Raw genomic sequence first — 17,312 nt, 5'->3', positions numbered from 1 at the left:
CCGCGACATTGGTGCTTCTTCGAGCTTCTTCTCGCCTCGCCGCCGACGGACTACCTCGCCGGCTTTTGGCTCGTCGCTCCTCCGGCGAACCTCTTCCTCATCTACTCCGCCGCCTCAGGTTAGGCCTAATCTGGATTCACTCCTCTTTTGCTTGCTTTCTAGATCTCGACTCGGTAGTGTATTTACTTCTTCTTTTTCTTGCTTTTTCTCTCTTTCGTAGATCTTCACGCGGGGGTATATTGTGGGATTCTTGTTTCTCCTTGCCGAATTCCATGTCTAGTACGGAGTCCTCTACTTCTTCTTCTGCCTCTTCCTCTGCCAACCGGTGTAGCAGATCTTCCGACGGGCTTACCGCTGATCTTGCTCAGATGGATGCTGAGTCCGGTAGCAATCATGCCTCCGGTAGCAATCGTGCATCCGGTAGCTCTAGTGAAGGTTCCGGTATGGATTCATCCGGTATCACCCGTGGGGCCTGGATGGGCTCCAACGTCACTAAGTTCGAGATTGACTGGTTATACCGGTCCAGGAGGATTCCGGAAGGAGTGACCTGCCGGCTTCCTCGCGACGAAATCAAACCGGTGCCCGAACCCGGTGAACGAGTTGTTTTCCTTGCTCACTTTGAGCGCGGCTTCGGCCTTCCTGCCTCCGATTTCTTTCGGCGTTTCCTTGATTTCTACGAACTTCAACCTCATCACCTTCCTGGCAATGCCATTTTCTACCTCTCTTGCTACGCCACCTTCATGGAGGCTTACATCGGCATTCGTCCCACTCGTGAGACGTTCGCCCGCTTCTTTGCTCTTCGGATCAATTCCGTTCAGGGCAAGGATATTCCTAAACCCAAACCCCCCGTTCAATGCGGGTCTTGCATCATCGGTTCCCGTCAGGGGAGCCCCTTTTTTAAGTTCTCCGATCTCGAGTCATGCCGGCTATGGCAAGGGACCTTTTTCTATGTGAAGAACAAGGGTGCGCCGGACCTTATCAACTTGCCGCCCTTCAATCTGGCGCCACCCACGAGGGCCAACTGGAGCTACAATCCGAAGGACTCTCATATTGAGACCAACCGGATTATACGCTTTATGAGGCAACTGATGAAGGACACCAACATCTGCTCCGATGATATCATCCGCGCCTTTATTTCGCGCCGGGTGCTTCCGCTCAAGCGCCGCATGCACAAGATGAGCGAGATGTACGGTCCCGGTGATCCTACAAAGATCACCGGAATTCCCCTAGCAAGAAGGACGTTGTCCTCAAGGCCGGCCAGATTTGCCGGACCGCCATGCCGGGAGGAGCGGGAATGGGGCCTTCGGCCTCTCAGTTCCACTAACCCCCCGACCCAAGATGTAAGAAATTACGCAACTCGGGTCGGTGTTCCGGTAACTTTCGCATTGCGATTAACCTCTTTCTATCTTTCTTGTTCTTTCAGGCCAAGGACCGTTTCCCCGGCATCTTATCTGACCGACGAGGCCCTGCCCATAAGCGAGGTTTGGACAAGTTCGACCCCGACCCCGTCATCTTCTGGAAGGATCTGAAGATGGGCAAGACCGCAGCCTCGCGCCTCGGCAGGTCTCCGCCGGAACCCGCTGGTTCGTCCGACGACCTGACCATGCTTGAGGTAGCTTCTTTATTTGTCCTCTCATACTTTACCGTCGTTGTTCCTCTGTAGATCTTTCCTCAACCAACATCAACCCGCAGATCCACGAGCACGCCACCCCGATACAGGCCGAGGTTGGCCGAGAGTTCTGGGACAACCTTGTTGTCGGGGGCAAGAAGAACAAGACCCCGGCGTCGGGTGCCGGGCCAAGCCAAGAGCCTCCGGCCAAACGCTTCCGGACCGAGCCTTTATCCGGGAAGCAAGTTGGCACGAGGCGCTACAAGAACAAACAGATGCCCACTTCCTCCGGGTAAGCCCTGTTTCTTCGCTTTTCTCGTTTCGTTGTGCCTAGTTCTTTTCCGGTTACTTTTTCCAATTCTCTCTTTTCCTCTTTTTCAGCCCTGCGCTCAAGCTTGGGTCCAGGTCTGAGAACTCTGCCGGCTCCGCTGGGGTCTCAACTCCTCCTCCTCGCTCAAGCCCGACACCACCTGGTGCCGGCAACATCTCTGCCTCCCCTCCGGGGGGCACCACAAGTTCGGGGCGTGCGGCCCCCAAATCTCCTGACCACCGCGCGGAGGAGGACCTTACCTCCCCTCCAGAGACCCAAGATACCGGCGCCAGCAACATCGGCGCCGATGAAGAAGCTGCCGGGCGGTCGGAACCTTTGGTTCCTTCCGTCCAAAAAGAAAAGAAGAAGAAGAAGAGTTCGCGCTCTTCCCCCTCCAAGGCCGTGCCGGAAACTTCCGCGCCGGCATCCTCCACCTCAACACCAGAAGCTGCGGCGCCTGACGCCACGCCAATTCCTCCGCCGGAAACTCCTGTCCCTGAGGCGACGCCAACTCCTCCGCCGAGCCAGGGACCCCTCGCAACTACGCCGATGCCGCCGCCGGCAGCCCCCAAGACCATTAAGCGCCTCAAGCCGGGGGAGTCGCGCGGAAAGGCCGTGGAGGCGCTCAGCGGCTCGCGGTCCTTGGTGCTGCATGTCGGGCCCGCCGCCGCCGCGGTGTCGGAGAAACCTTCCGGCCTCCTCGGCCGGATTGTCGAGCTCAAGCGCGAGGGCAAGGAGCTGGGGCACCTTCTCCCTTACGCCGAGAAATGGAACGCGGCGGACATCTCCCACCGCCACGAAGGGCTTGGGGAAGGACCGCCTTCCGGCGCCGGATCCGGCTGGGCCGCGGTCCACGAAGAACACTTCATGCGACTCAAGCGAGCCGTGAAGGAGTTTGACCGAGTGCTCGGTACGACGCCACCAGCAATGTCGTGGTAAGTTTCTCCAATTTCAAAGTAATTTTTGCTGATGTCGGTTTGTTTCTTTCCGGATCTTGTCTATCCTCCCAGTCCCCGAGTTTGGGGTTAAGAACTTTGTTCTTAGCGCTAAACTTTACTTAGAAACGCGCAAACCAGCATTGCCAGTCCCCGAGTTTCGGGTTAAGAACTTTGTTCTTAGCGCTAAACTTTACTTAGAAACGCGCAAACCGGCATTGCCAGTCCCCGAGTTTCGGGTTAAGAACTTTGTTCTTAGCGCTAAACTTTACTTAGAAACGCGCAAACCGGCATTGCCAGTCCCCGAGTTTCGGGTTAAGAACTTTGTTCTTAGCGCTAAACTTTACTTAGAAACGCGCAAACCGGCATTGCCGGTCCCCGAGTTTCGGGTTAAGAACTTTGTTCTTAGCGCTAAACTTTACTTAGAAACGCGCAAACCGGCATTGCCAGTCCCCGAGTTTTGGGTTAAGAACTTTGTTCTTATTTTCCCTTTCTCATAATCATCTTCCTTTGAACAGAGCACCGCTGATGCCCGGAAGCTGCTCTTTGAGGAGCTTCTGTGGGAGCACCGGGATCTCGCTGAGGCCCATAGCCATTGCCAAGGTTTGTTTTCTTTTTCTTCTTCCGACATCTTTTTACCGAGAAGTTTTCTTCTTTCTTTGTTATTTACTAGCTTTTCGCATAACAGCTGTTCCGGAAGCCTCGCTTGAAGCCCTCAAGGTCCAGGTTGCCGCCCTCCAAGGTATCGTTTTTGCTTTTCCGGTTAATCCGTTGTTTCCTTATCCATCACTACTGCTTTACTGACACTCTTCCTTCCGTTGTGTAGGCGAAAAAGAGCAGCTCATCCGGCAGCAGCAGGAGGCCCTTGACGCCCAGAAAACTAGCTTCCAAGAGCTTAAGGAGCAGGCTATGCAGGCCCGGCTCCAACATGAGCAAGACCTGAAGGACGCCAAGGCCGCAGCCGAGGCTAGGCTGGCAGAGGTCGTGGAGGATTCCTCGAACTCCAACGCCGTGCTGATGACAGAGCTGGAGGAAGAGAGGAAGGCGCGGAAGGCTGCGGAGCACCTTATTGAGGTCATGACCACTGATCATAAGGAATATGATCGGCTGATTATGCAGATTGACGCACTGTGTCTCCGTAAGTCTTTGTTTTGTCCCTTCTTTCGCCTATAAGCTTTACTTTCCGAAAATGCATCCGAGTTTCTTTTCCTTTCGGCAGACCGTTTTCCGGTATCTTAAGCTTATTTTCTGCCTTTCTTCTCGTAGAACACTTCCCGGACTCCCAGGCACATGCTGTGAAGAAGGTGATGGAGGATCGCGTGGCGCGGGAATTTCCCAACATGGACGCGCATTGGGATGGGTACGACTATCTAGTCGCCCTCTCTGCTCGTGTTCAACATATGCGTTCCGTGGACCGGCTTCTTGTCGACCTTCCGGACGTCGCCATCCACCTCTTCAAAGTGCTGTGGCCTGGGGAGGCCATGCCGGCTAACATGACCCTCACCGCCAACCGGCTTAAGAAGAACAAGACCCCGGCGTCGGGTGCCGGGCCAAGCCAAGAGCCTCCGGCCAAACGCTTCCGGACCGAGCCTTTATCCGGGAAGCAAGTTGGCACGAGGCGCTACAAGAACAAACAGATGCCCACTTCCTCCGGTAAGCCCTGTTTCTTCGCTTTTCTCGTTTCGTTGTGCCTAGTTCTTTTCCGGTTACTTTTTCCAATTCTCTCTTTTCCTCTTTTTCAGCCCTCGCGCTCAAGCTTGGGTCCGGGTCCGAGAACTCGCCGGCTCCGCCGGGGTCTCAACTCCTCCTCCTCGCTCAAGCCCGACACCACCCGGTGCCGGCGAACATCTCTGCCTCGCCTCCGGGGGCACCACAAGCTCGGGGCGTGCGGCCCCCAAATCTCCCGACCACCGCGCGGAGGAGGACCTTACCTCCCTCCGGAGACCCAAGATACCCGCGCCCGGCAACATCGGCGCCGATGAAGAAGCTGCCGGGAGGTCGGAACCTTTGGTTCCTTCCGTCCAAAAAGAAAAGAAGAAGAAGAAGAGTTCGCGCTCTTCCCCTCCAAGGCCGTGCCGGAAACTTCCGCGCCGGCATCCTCCACCTCAACACCGTAAGCTGCGGCGCCCGACGCCACGCCAATTCCTCCGCCGGAAACTCCTCGTCCCCGAGGCGACGCCAACTCCTCCGCCGAGCCAGGGACCCCTCGCAACTACGCCGATGCCGCCGCCGGCAGCCCCCAAGACCATTAAGCGCCTCAAGCCGGGGGAGTCGCGCGGAAAGGCCGTGGAGGCGCTCAGCGGCTCGCGGTCCTTGGTGCTGCATGTCGGGCCCGCCGCCGCCGCGGTGTCGGAGAAACCTTCCGGCCTCCTCGGCCGGATTGTCGAGCTCAAGCGCGAGGGCAAGGAGCTGGGGCACCTTCTCCCTTACGCCGAGAAATGGAACGCGGCGGACATCTCCACCGCCACGAAGGGCTTGGGGAAGGACCGCCTTCCGGCGCCGGATCCGGCTGGGCCGCGGTCCACTGAAGAACACTTCATGCGACTCAAGCGAGCCGTGAAGGAGTTTGACAGTGCCTGGTACGACGCCACCAGCAATGTCGTGGTAAGTTTCTCCAATTTCAAAGTAATTTTTGCTGATGCTGGTTTGTTTCTTTCCGGATCTTGTCTATCCTCCCAGTCCCCGAGTTTGGGGTTAAGAACTTTGTTCTTAGCGCTAAACTTTACTTAGAAACGCGCAAACCGGCATTGCCAGTCCCCGAGTTTCGGGTTAAGAACTTTGTTCTTAGCGCTAAACTTTACTTAGAAACGCGCAAACCGGCATTGCCGGTCCCCGAGTTTCGGGTTAAGAACTTTGTTCTTAGCGCTAAACTTTACTTAGAAACGCGCAAACCGGCATTGCCGAGTCCCCGAGTTTCGGGTTAAGAACTTTGTTCTTAGCGCTAAACTTTACTTAGAAACGCGCAAACCGGCATTGCCAGTCCCCGAGTTTCGGGTTAAGAACTTTGTTCTTAGCGCTAAACTTTACTTAGAAACGCGCAAACCGGCATTGCCAGTCCCCGAGTTTCGGGTTAAGAACTTTGTTCTTATTTTCCCTTTCTCATAATCATCTTCCTTTGAACAGAGCACCGCTGATGCCCGGAAGCTGCTCTTTGAGGAGCTTCTGTGGGAGCACCGGGATCTCGCTGAGGCCCATAGCCATTGCCAAGGTTTGTTTTCTTTTTCTTCTTCCGACGTCTTTTTACCGAGAAGTTTTCTTCTTTCTTTGTTATTTACTAGCTTTTCGCATAACAACTGTTCCGGAAGCCTCGCTTGAAGCCCTCAGGGTCCAGGTTGCCGCCCTCCAAGGTATCGTTTTTGCTTTTCCGGTTAATCCGTTGTTTCCTTATCCATCACTACTGCTTTACTGACACTCTTCCTTCCGTTGTGTAGGCGAAAAAGAGCAGCTCATCCGGCAGCAGCAGAGGCCCTTGACGCCGTAAAACTAGCTTCCAAGAGCTTAAGGAGCAGGCTATGCAGGCCCGGCTCCAACATGAGCAAGACCTCGAAGGACGCCAAGGCCGCAGCCGAGGCTAGGGCGGCGAGGTCGTGGAGGATTCCTCGAACTCCAACGCCGTGCCGATGACAGAGCTGGAGGAAGAGAGGAAGGCGCGGAAGGCTGCGGAGCACCTTATTGAGGTCATGACCACTGATCATAAGGAATATGATCGGCTGATTATGCAGATTGACGCACTGTGTCTCCGTAAGTCTTTGTTTTGTCCCTTCTTTCGCCTATAAGCTTTACTTTCCGAAAATGCATCCGAGTTTCTTTTCCTTTCGGCAGACCGTTTTCCGGTATCTTAAGCTTATTTTCTGCCTTTCTTCTCGTAGAACACTTCCCGGACTCCCAGGCACATGCCGTGAAGAAGGTGATGGAGGATCGCGTGGCGCGGGAATTTCCCAACATGGACGCGCATTGGGATGGGTACGACTATCTAGTCGCCCTCTCGCTCGTGTTCAACATATGCGTTCCGTGGACCGGCTTCTTGTCGACCTTCCGGACGTCGCCATCCACCTCTTCAAAGTGCTGTGGCCTGGGGAGGCCATGCCGGCTAACATGACCCTCACCGCCAACCGGCTTAAGGAGGCAGGACCGCGGATCCGCGAGTGGCGCGTGCTCTGCGGCTCGCGCCGGTGCCGATGTTGCGCTGCGCTCCGCGTGCTCCGGTATTCCGGAGCTGGATCTGGACGCGCTCCAAGGCGTACGCGAAGGTGCTTCCACGGACGTGGACCCCGCTCTTACCGCGAAGCGGCAAGATCGGGCCTACCGGCTTGCCGAGTACGCCGATGTCCGCACCTTCATCCCTCCCCCTCCTGGTGTCACGGATTACCTCCTTGATGAGGAAGAAGAAGAGGGAGATGAGGATGAGGATGTCGAGGACGCGCCGCCGGAAGCTCCTGAAGCCAGCCCTGCTCGCCATGAAGCCCCTGAGACCGGCGCTGCTCCGCCTGACGCCCCTGCTGCCTGAACTATCGCAAGTGTTACCTGCCCCTGCTTGCCTCACCGTAAAACTCGTTAAATTCCACCCCGGATGCCGGGGTTTATGATGTAAAACTTTAAACCTGCTTTTGGTTGTGGCACAACAGTTTATGCCGGTATGTTATACCGGTGTTAATTATCTTATGTTTGCTCTAGCACATTTGCTCATGGTTTTGCTTTTATCCTGTACTGCAAAGATTTCCAGATCGTTTCTGCATCCAATTCGATGCATACTTGGTTCTTTTGCCTTGGCTCTGCCTGCCTTCTCTGGGCGTTCTTTGGCGTATGAGAACAAGGTTCTTTCTCCAAAACAAGCATCTCCTTGAACTTAGAAATAACTCGAAATTTTTGCAAAAAACCGGCATAACCTGGGTTAGTTAAACTTTTCCGGATTGTTCTTTCCCGCTCCTCCTCTTCGCAGTTCATGTGCTTATCCCCTACCGGTTTATCTTGCTTGCCATGAAGCCGGTTTGCGGACAGCAACGAGTCGAAGACTCCGGTAGGGTTTAGCACACTACTAAACCGGAAAGAAAAAACGTTCAATAAGCAACCGGTAAACTGAAAAAATAGACAAGTTACATGCAACCTTAGTGGGGTAGTCCCCGAGATTCATTCGAGGTTCTGACATCTTTATTCATAGCAAGTAAGGTACAAAAAGGACTTCTTACACCACAACTTCAAGAGTAGAAAGGACGCAACAAGGCTACATTCCATGGACGCTTGGTCTCCTCTCCGGACCTGTCCGCCTTTCCTTTCTTCCATTCCTGTGCATCAATCAGGTAGTAGGCATCATTGTGGAGAGCCTTGCTCACAATGAAAGGCCCTTCCCACGGCGGGGAAAGCTTGTGCCTGCCTTCGCTGCGCTGCACCGGGCGTAGCACCGAGTCCCCTTCCCGGAACACTCTCGGGTTAACCTTCCGGCTGTGATAGCGTCCGAGGTCTCTGCTGGTAAATGGCTGTTCTTGCCAAGGCCAGCTCTCTTGCTTCTTCTAGCAAGTCCACATCGTTCTCTCGAGCTTCCTTTACCTCTTCCTCGTTATAGAGTTGCACCCTTGGTGAATCGTGGAGAATGTCGGTTGGTATGACCGCTTCTGCTCCATAAACCATGAAGAATGGAGTATACCCGGTAGACCGGTTTGGAGTAGTCCTTAGGCTCCACAAAGATCGATGGTAGCTCATCGAGCCAACACCCCGGCGATTTTTCCACCGCATCGATGAGTCTCGGTTTGATACCGGAAAGCACCAAAGCGTTTGTTCTTTCCACTTGGCCATTGCCTTGTGGGTGTGCGACCGAACACAAATCCAACCGGATATTCTTGTCCTCACAAAACCTTTTGAACTCACCTTGAGCAAAGTTTGTGCCATTGTCAGTGATGATGCTATGTGGGTATCCATACCGCAAAATGACATCTTTCAAGAATTTAACCGCTGTGCGCCCATCACACTTTGCGATGGGTTTGACTTCTAGCCACTTGGTGAATTTGTCCACCATAACCAAAATATGGGTCATGTTTCCCCTTGCTCGTTTTGAATGGGCCAACCATGTCTAGGCACCAAACTGCAAACGGCCAAGTCAATGGTATTGTTTTCAAGCCGGAGGCTGGGGTATGGTTTTGCTTGGCGTACCTCTGGCACCCATTGCATTTTCTTACCATATCCTCCGCATTTTCCAAAGCTGTTGGCCAATAGAACCCATGCCGGAACACCTTTGCTACCAGCGCCCTTGAGGAAGCGTGATGTCCACACTCTCCTCGGTGAATCTCCTCGAGCATTTCCTTTCCTTCTTCCGGTTCCACACATCTTTGGAGGACACCGGTAACACTTCTCTTGTACATCTCGCCATTGATGATGGTGTAAGCCTTGGACCTCCTTTGAATCCTCCTTGATTCATCTTCGTCAACCGGCAAGGTGCCGTTAACCAGGAATTCCTTAATAGGTTTAACCCATGACGGAGTCTCCCGAACTAGGAATACCGGTACGTCTATGTCCATGCTATCCACCAGCATTGTTTCTTCCGGTACCGGCGCGGCAGCGGTCGATCTTACCGGAACAGTCCCCGAGCTTACCGGAACAGTCCCCGGGTTTCCTTCGTCGATATCCATTGGTACAATGTGTGACTCCGGTACAAAAATTGATTCCGACTCGGACTTGGCTTGATTGATGGTACTCTCGGTGTGCCAAGGCTATTCCGGAAGGAATTTCTTGTCGGGATGAGCCTAGCTTGGACAAAGCATCCGCAGCCTTCATTTTCCGCACGCGGTACATGGTGAAATTCACAGCCTTCGAAGAAGCCGGCAATCTTTTGCACGTGAAACCGGTACGAAGCCATGTTGGCATCTTTTGCGTCCCAGCCCCGGAACACTGCTGCACCACAAGGTCTGAATCTCCATAGCAAATGATCCGGTGTGCACCGATTTCTTTTGCGACCTTAAGCCCATGGATCAAGGCCTCATATTCGGCGACATTGTTTGATGCCCTGAAATGCACTTGTAAAACATACCGGAGATGATCTCCCTTTGGTGAGGTTAGCACCACACCGGCACCTAGACCCTCCTTGAGCTTGGATCCATCAAAGTGCATCTTCCAGTATTCCAGCCTTTGATCCGGGGGCTTGTATTGCATTTCCGCCCAATCGACCAAAAAATCAGCTAAGGCTTGCGATTTGATGGCGTCTCTTCTTTCGTACACCGAACATACGGTGATATCTCGTATTGCCCATTTCGCAATCCTGCCGCTAGCGTCCTTGTTGCACATGATATCGGAGATGGGTGCTTCACTCACCACCTTCATAGGATGTTCCTCGAAGTAGTGCTTGAGCTTTGTGGCGGCCATAAACACGCCATAGGTCATTTTCTCGGAAGTGCGGGTAGTTTTGCTTTGAGAGGGAGAGCACCTCGCTCGGGTAGTATACCGGCCTCCTGGACGGTTTTTCCTTCCTCTTCTCTTTCTACTACCACAACAACACTCACGACCCGGTTGGTTGCCGCTATGTATAACAACATCGGTTCTCTTTCCAACGGCGAAGCCAATATTGGCGCGGTAGCTAACATCGTTTTCAGCTCCTTGAACGCTGCGTCCGCCTGAGGGGTCCAGACGAATTTATCGGATTTTCTCATTAGAGCATATAGCGGCAAGGCCTTTTCTCCTAACTCTGCTTATGAACCGGCTTAGCGATGCTAAGCTTCCGGTGAACTTTTGTATGTCCTTCAGATCCTGCGGTACCGTTATTCTCTCGATTGCCCGGATCTTTACCGGATTGACCTCAATGCCTCGGCTTGAGACGAGGAAACCCAGCAGCTTGCCGGCAGGGACACCGAAAGTACATTTTGCCGGATTGAGCTTCATCCGGAACCTTCTTAGGTTATCGAATGTTTGCCGGATATCATCAATTAGGGTATCTTTTACCTTAGTTTTTATCACGATGTCATCCACATACACCTGCACATTCTTTCCGATTTGATCAAACAAGCATTTTTGCATACGGCGCTAGGTACGTTGCACCGGCGTTGCGCAAACCAAAAGGCATAGTGATATAGCAGTAAGCCCCGTGCGGGGTAATGAACGCAGCTTTTATTTGATCTTCCTTTTTCAAGGGGATTTGGTGGAAACCGGAGTACGCATCCAGGAAAGACAACAACTCACACCCAGCAGTGGAATCAATCACTTGATCGATCCGTGGTAAAGGAAAAGGGTCTCTTGGGCAAGCCATGTTGAGGTTGGTGTAGTCGATGCACATGCGCCACACCTTCGGAGCCTTTGCCTCCAAGTTCTCGTCCTTCTTCTTTTCGACCATCACCGGGTTGGCCAGCCACTCAGTATGCGTGACCTCCACGATGAAACCGGCAACTAGCATCTTCGTCACCTCTTCCTATCTTCAGCGAACCGGCGCAATGGTTGTCGCACCGGCTTGGCATCCTTCCGAACGTTTAGAGAGTGCTCAGCCAGCTCCCTCGGAACACCTACCAAGTCATCAGTAGACCAGGCAAAGATATTCCGATTCTCACGGAGGAAGCCGACGAGCGCGCTTTCCTATGCCTCACCGAGACCGGCACCGATACGAACGGTACGCTCGGGGAAAGCCGGGTCCAACGACGATGTCCTTTGTTTCCTTTGTCGGTTTGAACGCTGGAGCGCTCGGACTTGCACTCATTGCCGCTAAGCTCAACCGTGAGGACTGAGCCGGCGCAAGCTCGCGGTTTGCATCCTTCTTTTTTCCTCTGCGATTACCAGCGATTCCGCTAGGTTTGACCCGGCAGATGCTGTTTCCTGTGAGACCTTGTAGTTTCCCACCACAGTCAAGGGTCCACGAGGTGCCGGCATCTTCATCTTGAGATACGCCGTGTGGGTCGAGGCCATGAAGGCCGCCAGTGCCGGTCTCCCCAGCAATGCATGGTACGGACTATCTAAGTCCACCACCTCAAACTCAAGGTTTTCAACCCGGCAATTGTCACGTCCTCCAAACGACACATCCACCCAGACTTTTCCAACCGGTGCGCAGGACAAACCCGGAACGATTCCATGGAACGTCGTGTGCGTTGGCTGAAGCATGTTTTCTGTTATGCCCAGTGTATGCATGGTGTGCTTGTACATTATGTTTATGCTGCTCCCATTGTCTATCAGCACCTTGCTGAATTTGACGCGAGTCGTGGGCCCTTTCATGATTGGGTCCACCACGAGAGCGTAGCCACCCGGGTTCGGCATGATTTTAGGATGATCCCGGTATGACCATGAGAGTTCCTGCTCTGACCACGGCATGTATTTTGGCACTGCCGGCATCACCGCGTTCACCTCCATGGAACGACGGTGCAAGCTTTGCTTGTCCGTCGGCTCGGTCACGAACACGACACAAGCACACATCGGGGTCCTTATAAACGTTCCGGCCCAAGGGTGTCGGTGGAGGTGGTTGGCCGTAGCCTTCTCCCACCCGATTGACTTGCCGATATTGCTGCCTGTTTTGTCGAGGGTGTACCGGTAAGGCGTTTGCCCCAGTAAGCGGTGGTGGTGGTGGTAGCTGCTGCTGACGCGGCATGTCCGGTGGTGGCATCATTGCATTGCCTCCTTGCCCTTGGGTGTCTTTTACCGCCCCCTTTTGCATCAAGTACTTGGTCCAGGTACAATCTTTTGTCAAGTGGTTCGACGGGTGAGCCGGATTCGGCGTGTGCCACCGGCAAGGTTGATCCATGGCAGCTTCCATGGTGTATTTTGCGGGTTCTTGCCAGTTCTTTTTCTGGCCCCAGGGTTTCTTTTCGACCCACTGTTTCTTAGGACCAGCGCATGGCTGCGATCCGGTTCTTTGCCTCTGGCTGCCGCTGGCATCAGAGTTTTCCTGCACAGCAGCAACTTGCTGCGAGCCATACCTTCGATCCGGGAAATCTTCCCTCCTTTTGTTGTTCCGGTTGTCCCGATACTCGCTGTTGAGGCGGGTTTGATTGTTCCGGCTCAGCCTTGTATCGCCGGTTGCATTGGGTCTCCCAACGCGTAGTTATCCGCCACACGCATCATCTCCGCCGCCGTTGTTGGCATGTTCCTCCGCAGCCTTTGCCACAAAGGCGAACCTCGCCGGCATCCTTGGCTAAACCAAGCGATGGCCTCGTGCCTCTATCACTCCTTCACAAGAGTTTCGGTGGAGTTCCACCGGGTCGGGTAATCCCGATCTGTTTCTTGCGGGCGCTGCACGCACAAAGCGAGCTGCCGAGGCCTGTTTGGCCTCTACGCAGAGTGCTTGCCGAAGTTACTCACAAAAGCTTCCTCAAAATCCAACCAGCCATTTATGCTTCCTTCCGGCAAGTTGTTCAACCAGATTCTTGCCGGTCCTACTAGGAACGTCGGCACAATTCTCACGGCCCAACGCCGGTTTCCTCCTCCAGCTATGACTCCTCCGCCACCAGCAACGTATACCGCGGTCACGTAATCCGCGAGCCAGTCTTCCGGCTTAGTGGTGTCATCGTATGTTTTGGTGTCACGGGGCAACTGAAAGTTGCGAACTGGAGGTGGCTCTTTAATGATCCTTGGGCCAAAGCACTTTGGACCCGGAGGACCCTCTGCCTCAATCATTTCCGACAGGTATACTCTGTCCAGACGGTGCCTCGCATCCCGTTCCGGCAAGTTTCTTTCTCCCAACCGCTCTCCCAAAGGTTTCCGGTAAGCGGTGAGTCTTGTTGAATCAGCTTCATCGTAATGTTCTGGTGCCGCGGCCCTTGCCTGCCGGTACCTTGGTGGAGGCATCTCCTCATCATCATACGCTGCCCTTGCAGCCGGATAGTTTTGCCCGGTTTCATGTCTACCGGCATGATTGTTTCCGGCATAGCCTTCCTTGGCGTAGCCTCGCTCTGCCCCTTGGCTTTTTCTACCGGCATCGTGTTGCCCGGCTTGTTGTTTACCGGCAAGGACCGGATCGTACACGCTCATCCGCCGTGCGTTCAATTCTTTTTCTCTTCTTACTGTCCGGATGGGGGACGAGGCCTGCCCATGGGACTTGCTTCCGACATTCTTTGTTGAACGCGCGGATTTCGAGGCTATAGCCTTGTTCAGCTTAGCCACGTGCCTCGCCGTTCCGCTGCTCTACGATATCTAGCAGCTCTCCGACACGCTCTTGTTGCTTTGCCGAGCTTCTCCGGTAAGCGAGTCACACGGATCTACCGCAGCCTTAGCAGCTTTTATGGTTTTATCCAGGCTCATCGTACTTAGGTTTCTCTACGATGCTAGCAGATGCGTGAGGTACTCTTGCCGGTAGAAGAACTTCCTTACGCAAATCCCGATCTAGATTGCGAGCTTTAAGCCGGTTTTCCGGTATCCTAGCAGCATGAGCGCTAACGAAGCAAAGTCATGGGCAGCGTTATACTCACGTACGGTTAGGTTCAGCTCGCGCTGCGCCCGACGACGTCCTTGCCGCTCTCGAGTATCTTCCGCGCTGCGCCTCCGGCCTCCGCCCGAGCCGTTGCCGGGTCGATGTTCCGCGCGATGGGCGCTGCCGCACGTTCATCGCCGCTTGAAGAGGTGTTGCCGGTGGTGCGGAAGACGCTCCCGGCGCGCCGGTGTCGCGCTCCAGCGGTGGCTTGGCCGCACGGGTCGCAGCCGCACGACCAGCAACTTCGTCCGCAACCTCCTTGCCCGCGCCGGTTACGCCAGCCATCATCACCTCGACGCTGCCGGCGGCGCGGCCTGCACAGAGCCACCTTGGCGGGTTCGGTGCCACCAGCACCGGCGAGAGGCGCTGGCGCATGGGGACGGTGCCGAAGTAGACGCGGTGGCTGCCGAACTCGATGATGCGGCCGTTCTTGGGGAAGATGCCGCCGTTGGCGAAGCTGCCCGCGTTGTCGTTGATGAAGTCGATGGAGTAGAAGCTCTGGACGAGCGCAGACACTGTCCGCTCGCCGGCGAACTCGAGGATGTTCCTGCTCGAATATGTATTCCAGCATGCGCCACTTCATGCCCCACGGTGGGCGCCAACTGTCGTCGTGGTGAACGGACAGATGCCATAGGATGGCTTAAGTTGGGGCCGAATGGACGCAAGAGGATTCGGGGGAGGGTTTGTGATTAGATGGGATGAACTTCCGGATGGTTTCCTCAAGAACTTAGCCAAGGCTAGAGGTTGAAGAAGAAAGACATAAGGAAGAACTCGCTCTAGATCATCATCTTTATTGATCTCAACGAAGCTACAAGTTTCTCAGTACCAGCTCTTCTGTGTTCATGCGCGCGTCTTTCTAAGAAGGACTGCCCCTCTCCTTATATAGGGGAGAGGTGGCTTACAGGGCAAGAAACCCTAATGGCATCTTTGACTAGACAAACTACTTTACAAAGCTACTTTAATCATAGAAGACACCGGAGTCCTCTTTAATCGGAGATGCCGACGTCCTCCGGCTTCTTTGACCGTCATCCTTCTCTTTATCGTCAGCCCTTCGTATAAAGTTACTTTGCTTAGCTCATCTTTGTCTTCTAGCTCTGGAGAGAATCTTTGACCAGTCCTGCCGACTTGCTCGTTCTTCCGGAGGTCCGGTATCTTCTTACCTGATTCCGGTATACCCCTCTTGGGGATACCGGCTTAGCTCCACTTAGCTAAGTTCTTATCTTTAAGTTCCGGTACGAACATTAAACCGGTATCTTGATGGCTCAAACCATCCGGTTTGGCATGCCTTTGGCATACCGGGGGTCATCCCCCCAACAGAAGATGAAGAAAGCTCAAAGGAATTGGCCGCCATCGTCACCACCAACATACCCTCTTCATCTCTCTTTGAATCTCCCAATGAGAACCCTCATATCAAGAATGCACATTGCTTCATGGCAAGGTCCTCCTTGGACACACCTATTGTGCTATCAACTCAAGAAGAGTATACCTCCGGAGATGATGATGTTGATGATGAAGAAGATGCAACCTCTAATGGATTGGTCGCTCTTGCCTCCCTCTCCACTAACTCTTCATCACCAAGCGAATCCCCCAATGAGGTCATTCATGTGGAGGAAGAAAGTTGCCTCATGGCTCAATCCTCCGAGGTATCATCTCCTAGTCCCTCTATGCCTAACATATCTAGTGATCTAGGGGTTGATGATGCTAGTCTAAAAGTGAAACAAGAAATGCTAGATTTTGATGATTTCATTCTCAACCTACAAGGTAACACTAAAAATCATGTTTCAAACCTCATGGTTCGTTTAGCTCAACAAAGTGATATGCTTGAGAAAAAGGGTCAAATAGAGAGAGAGAAGACTCTCTCGAAATCCATGCTCTTAAAAATGCTCTTGAGGAAAGTCAAGAAACTATAGCTTCTCTTGAGGAGAGGCTAGAAACTCTTGAAGAGCCTCATGATAAAATTAACAAGCTCACTAAAGCTAGAGATCTTGCTATGGCTAAGTCTAAAGTGCTTAAAAAGGAAAAGGCCAAATTTGAGATTGATCATGAGAAACTTGTGAAGGATTTAGATGAACTAGACAAAGCTCACAAAGCTTTGAAGAGTGAATTCACTCTCCTATCCAAATCCTATGAGCAACTTCAAATTAGGCTTGCTTCATATGATGTGCCTAGCTCCTCTACTCCTCTATGTGATCATGCAAATATTGTTGAGGAAAATGCTAGGTTGAAGGATGAACTTGCTAAGGCCTCCTCTCCCCAAAGTAAACTTTATTTGGATGATCTTTTGAGTAAGCAAAGATCAAACAATGGGAAGGAGGGCCTTGGTTATAATGCCAAGGCAAAGAAGGCAAACAAGCAAAAGGCCAAGCCTGCACAAGAGAAGAAGAAAGACGTCACTAATGGTGAAGCCTCCAAGGGCAAAACCATGAATGATGATGATGCGGGAATTGCTAACCCTCACTATGTTTTATTTAAAGATTATTATGGTGATGTTTATGCTAAATATGTTGGCCCATATGATGGTTATGTTGCTTGGTCTATTTGGGTCCCAAAGACCCTTGTTGCTAACAAAAGAGGACCCATTGCGAAATGGGTACCTAAATCCAAGAATTGATCTCATGTAGGACTATGCCGCGGGAGGTTCAAAATGGGTACTTGATAGTGGATGTACAAGTCATATGACCGGCGGCAAGAACCTCGTCAAGGAGTTGAGGCCTAACATAAATGATATCACCGTCTCCTTTGGCGATAATTCTACATCCGAGGTATTGGGTTTTGGCAAGGTTGTGGTTGCACACAACATTACTCTTGTGGATGTCATGCTTGTCAAAACCCTTGGTTACAATTTGCTTTCCATTTCCGCCCTTGGCAAGATGGGTTTCGCCGTCTTTATTGATAATGATATTGTGGTCCTCTTGTGGAGCAAGACTCTAAAAGTCGCTTTCGTTGGGTATCGCGAACATAACTTGTATGTGGTGGACTTTTCGGGGACCACCACGACAAGTGCGATGTGCCTATTCGGAAAGGCGGACGTGGGTTGGTTGTGGCATCGCCGCCTAGCCCATGTCAACATGAGAACTTTGCAAAGTCTTCAGA

This window comes from Lolium rigidum, chromosome 2 (genome assembly GCF_022539505.1).
Source record: "Lolium rigidum isolate FL_2022 chromosome 2, APGP_CSIRO_Lrig_0.1, whole genome shotgun sequence".
Taxonomy (NCBI): domain Eukaryota; kingdom Viridiplantae; phylum Streptophyta; class Magnoliopsida; order Poales; family Poaceae; genus Lolium; species Lolium rigidum.
This window is presented reverse-complemented; position numbering follows the sequence as displayed.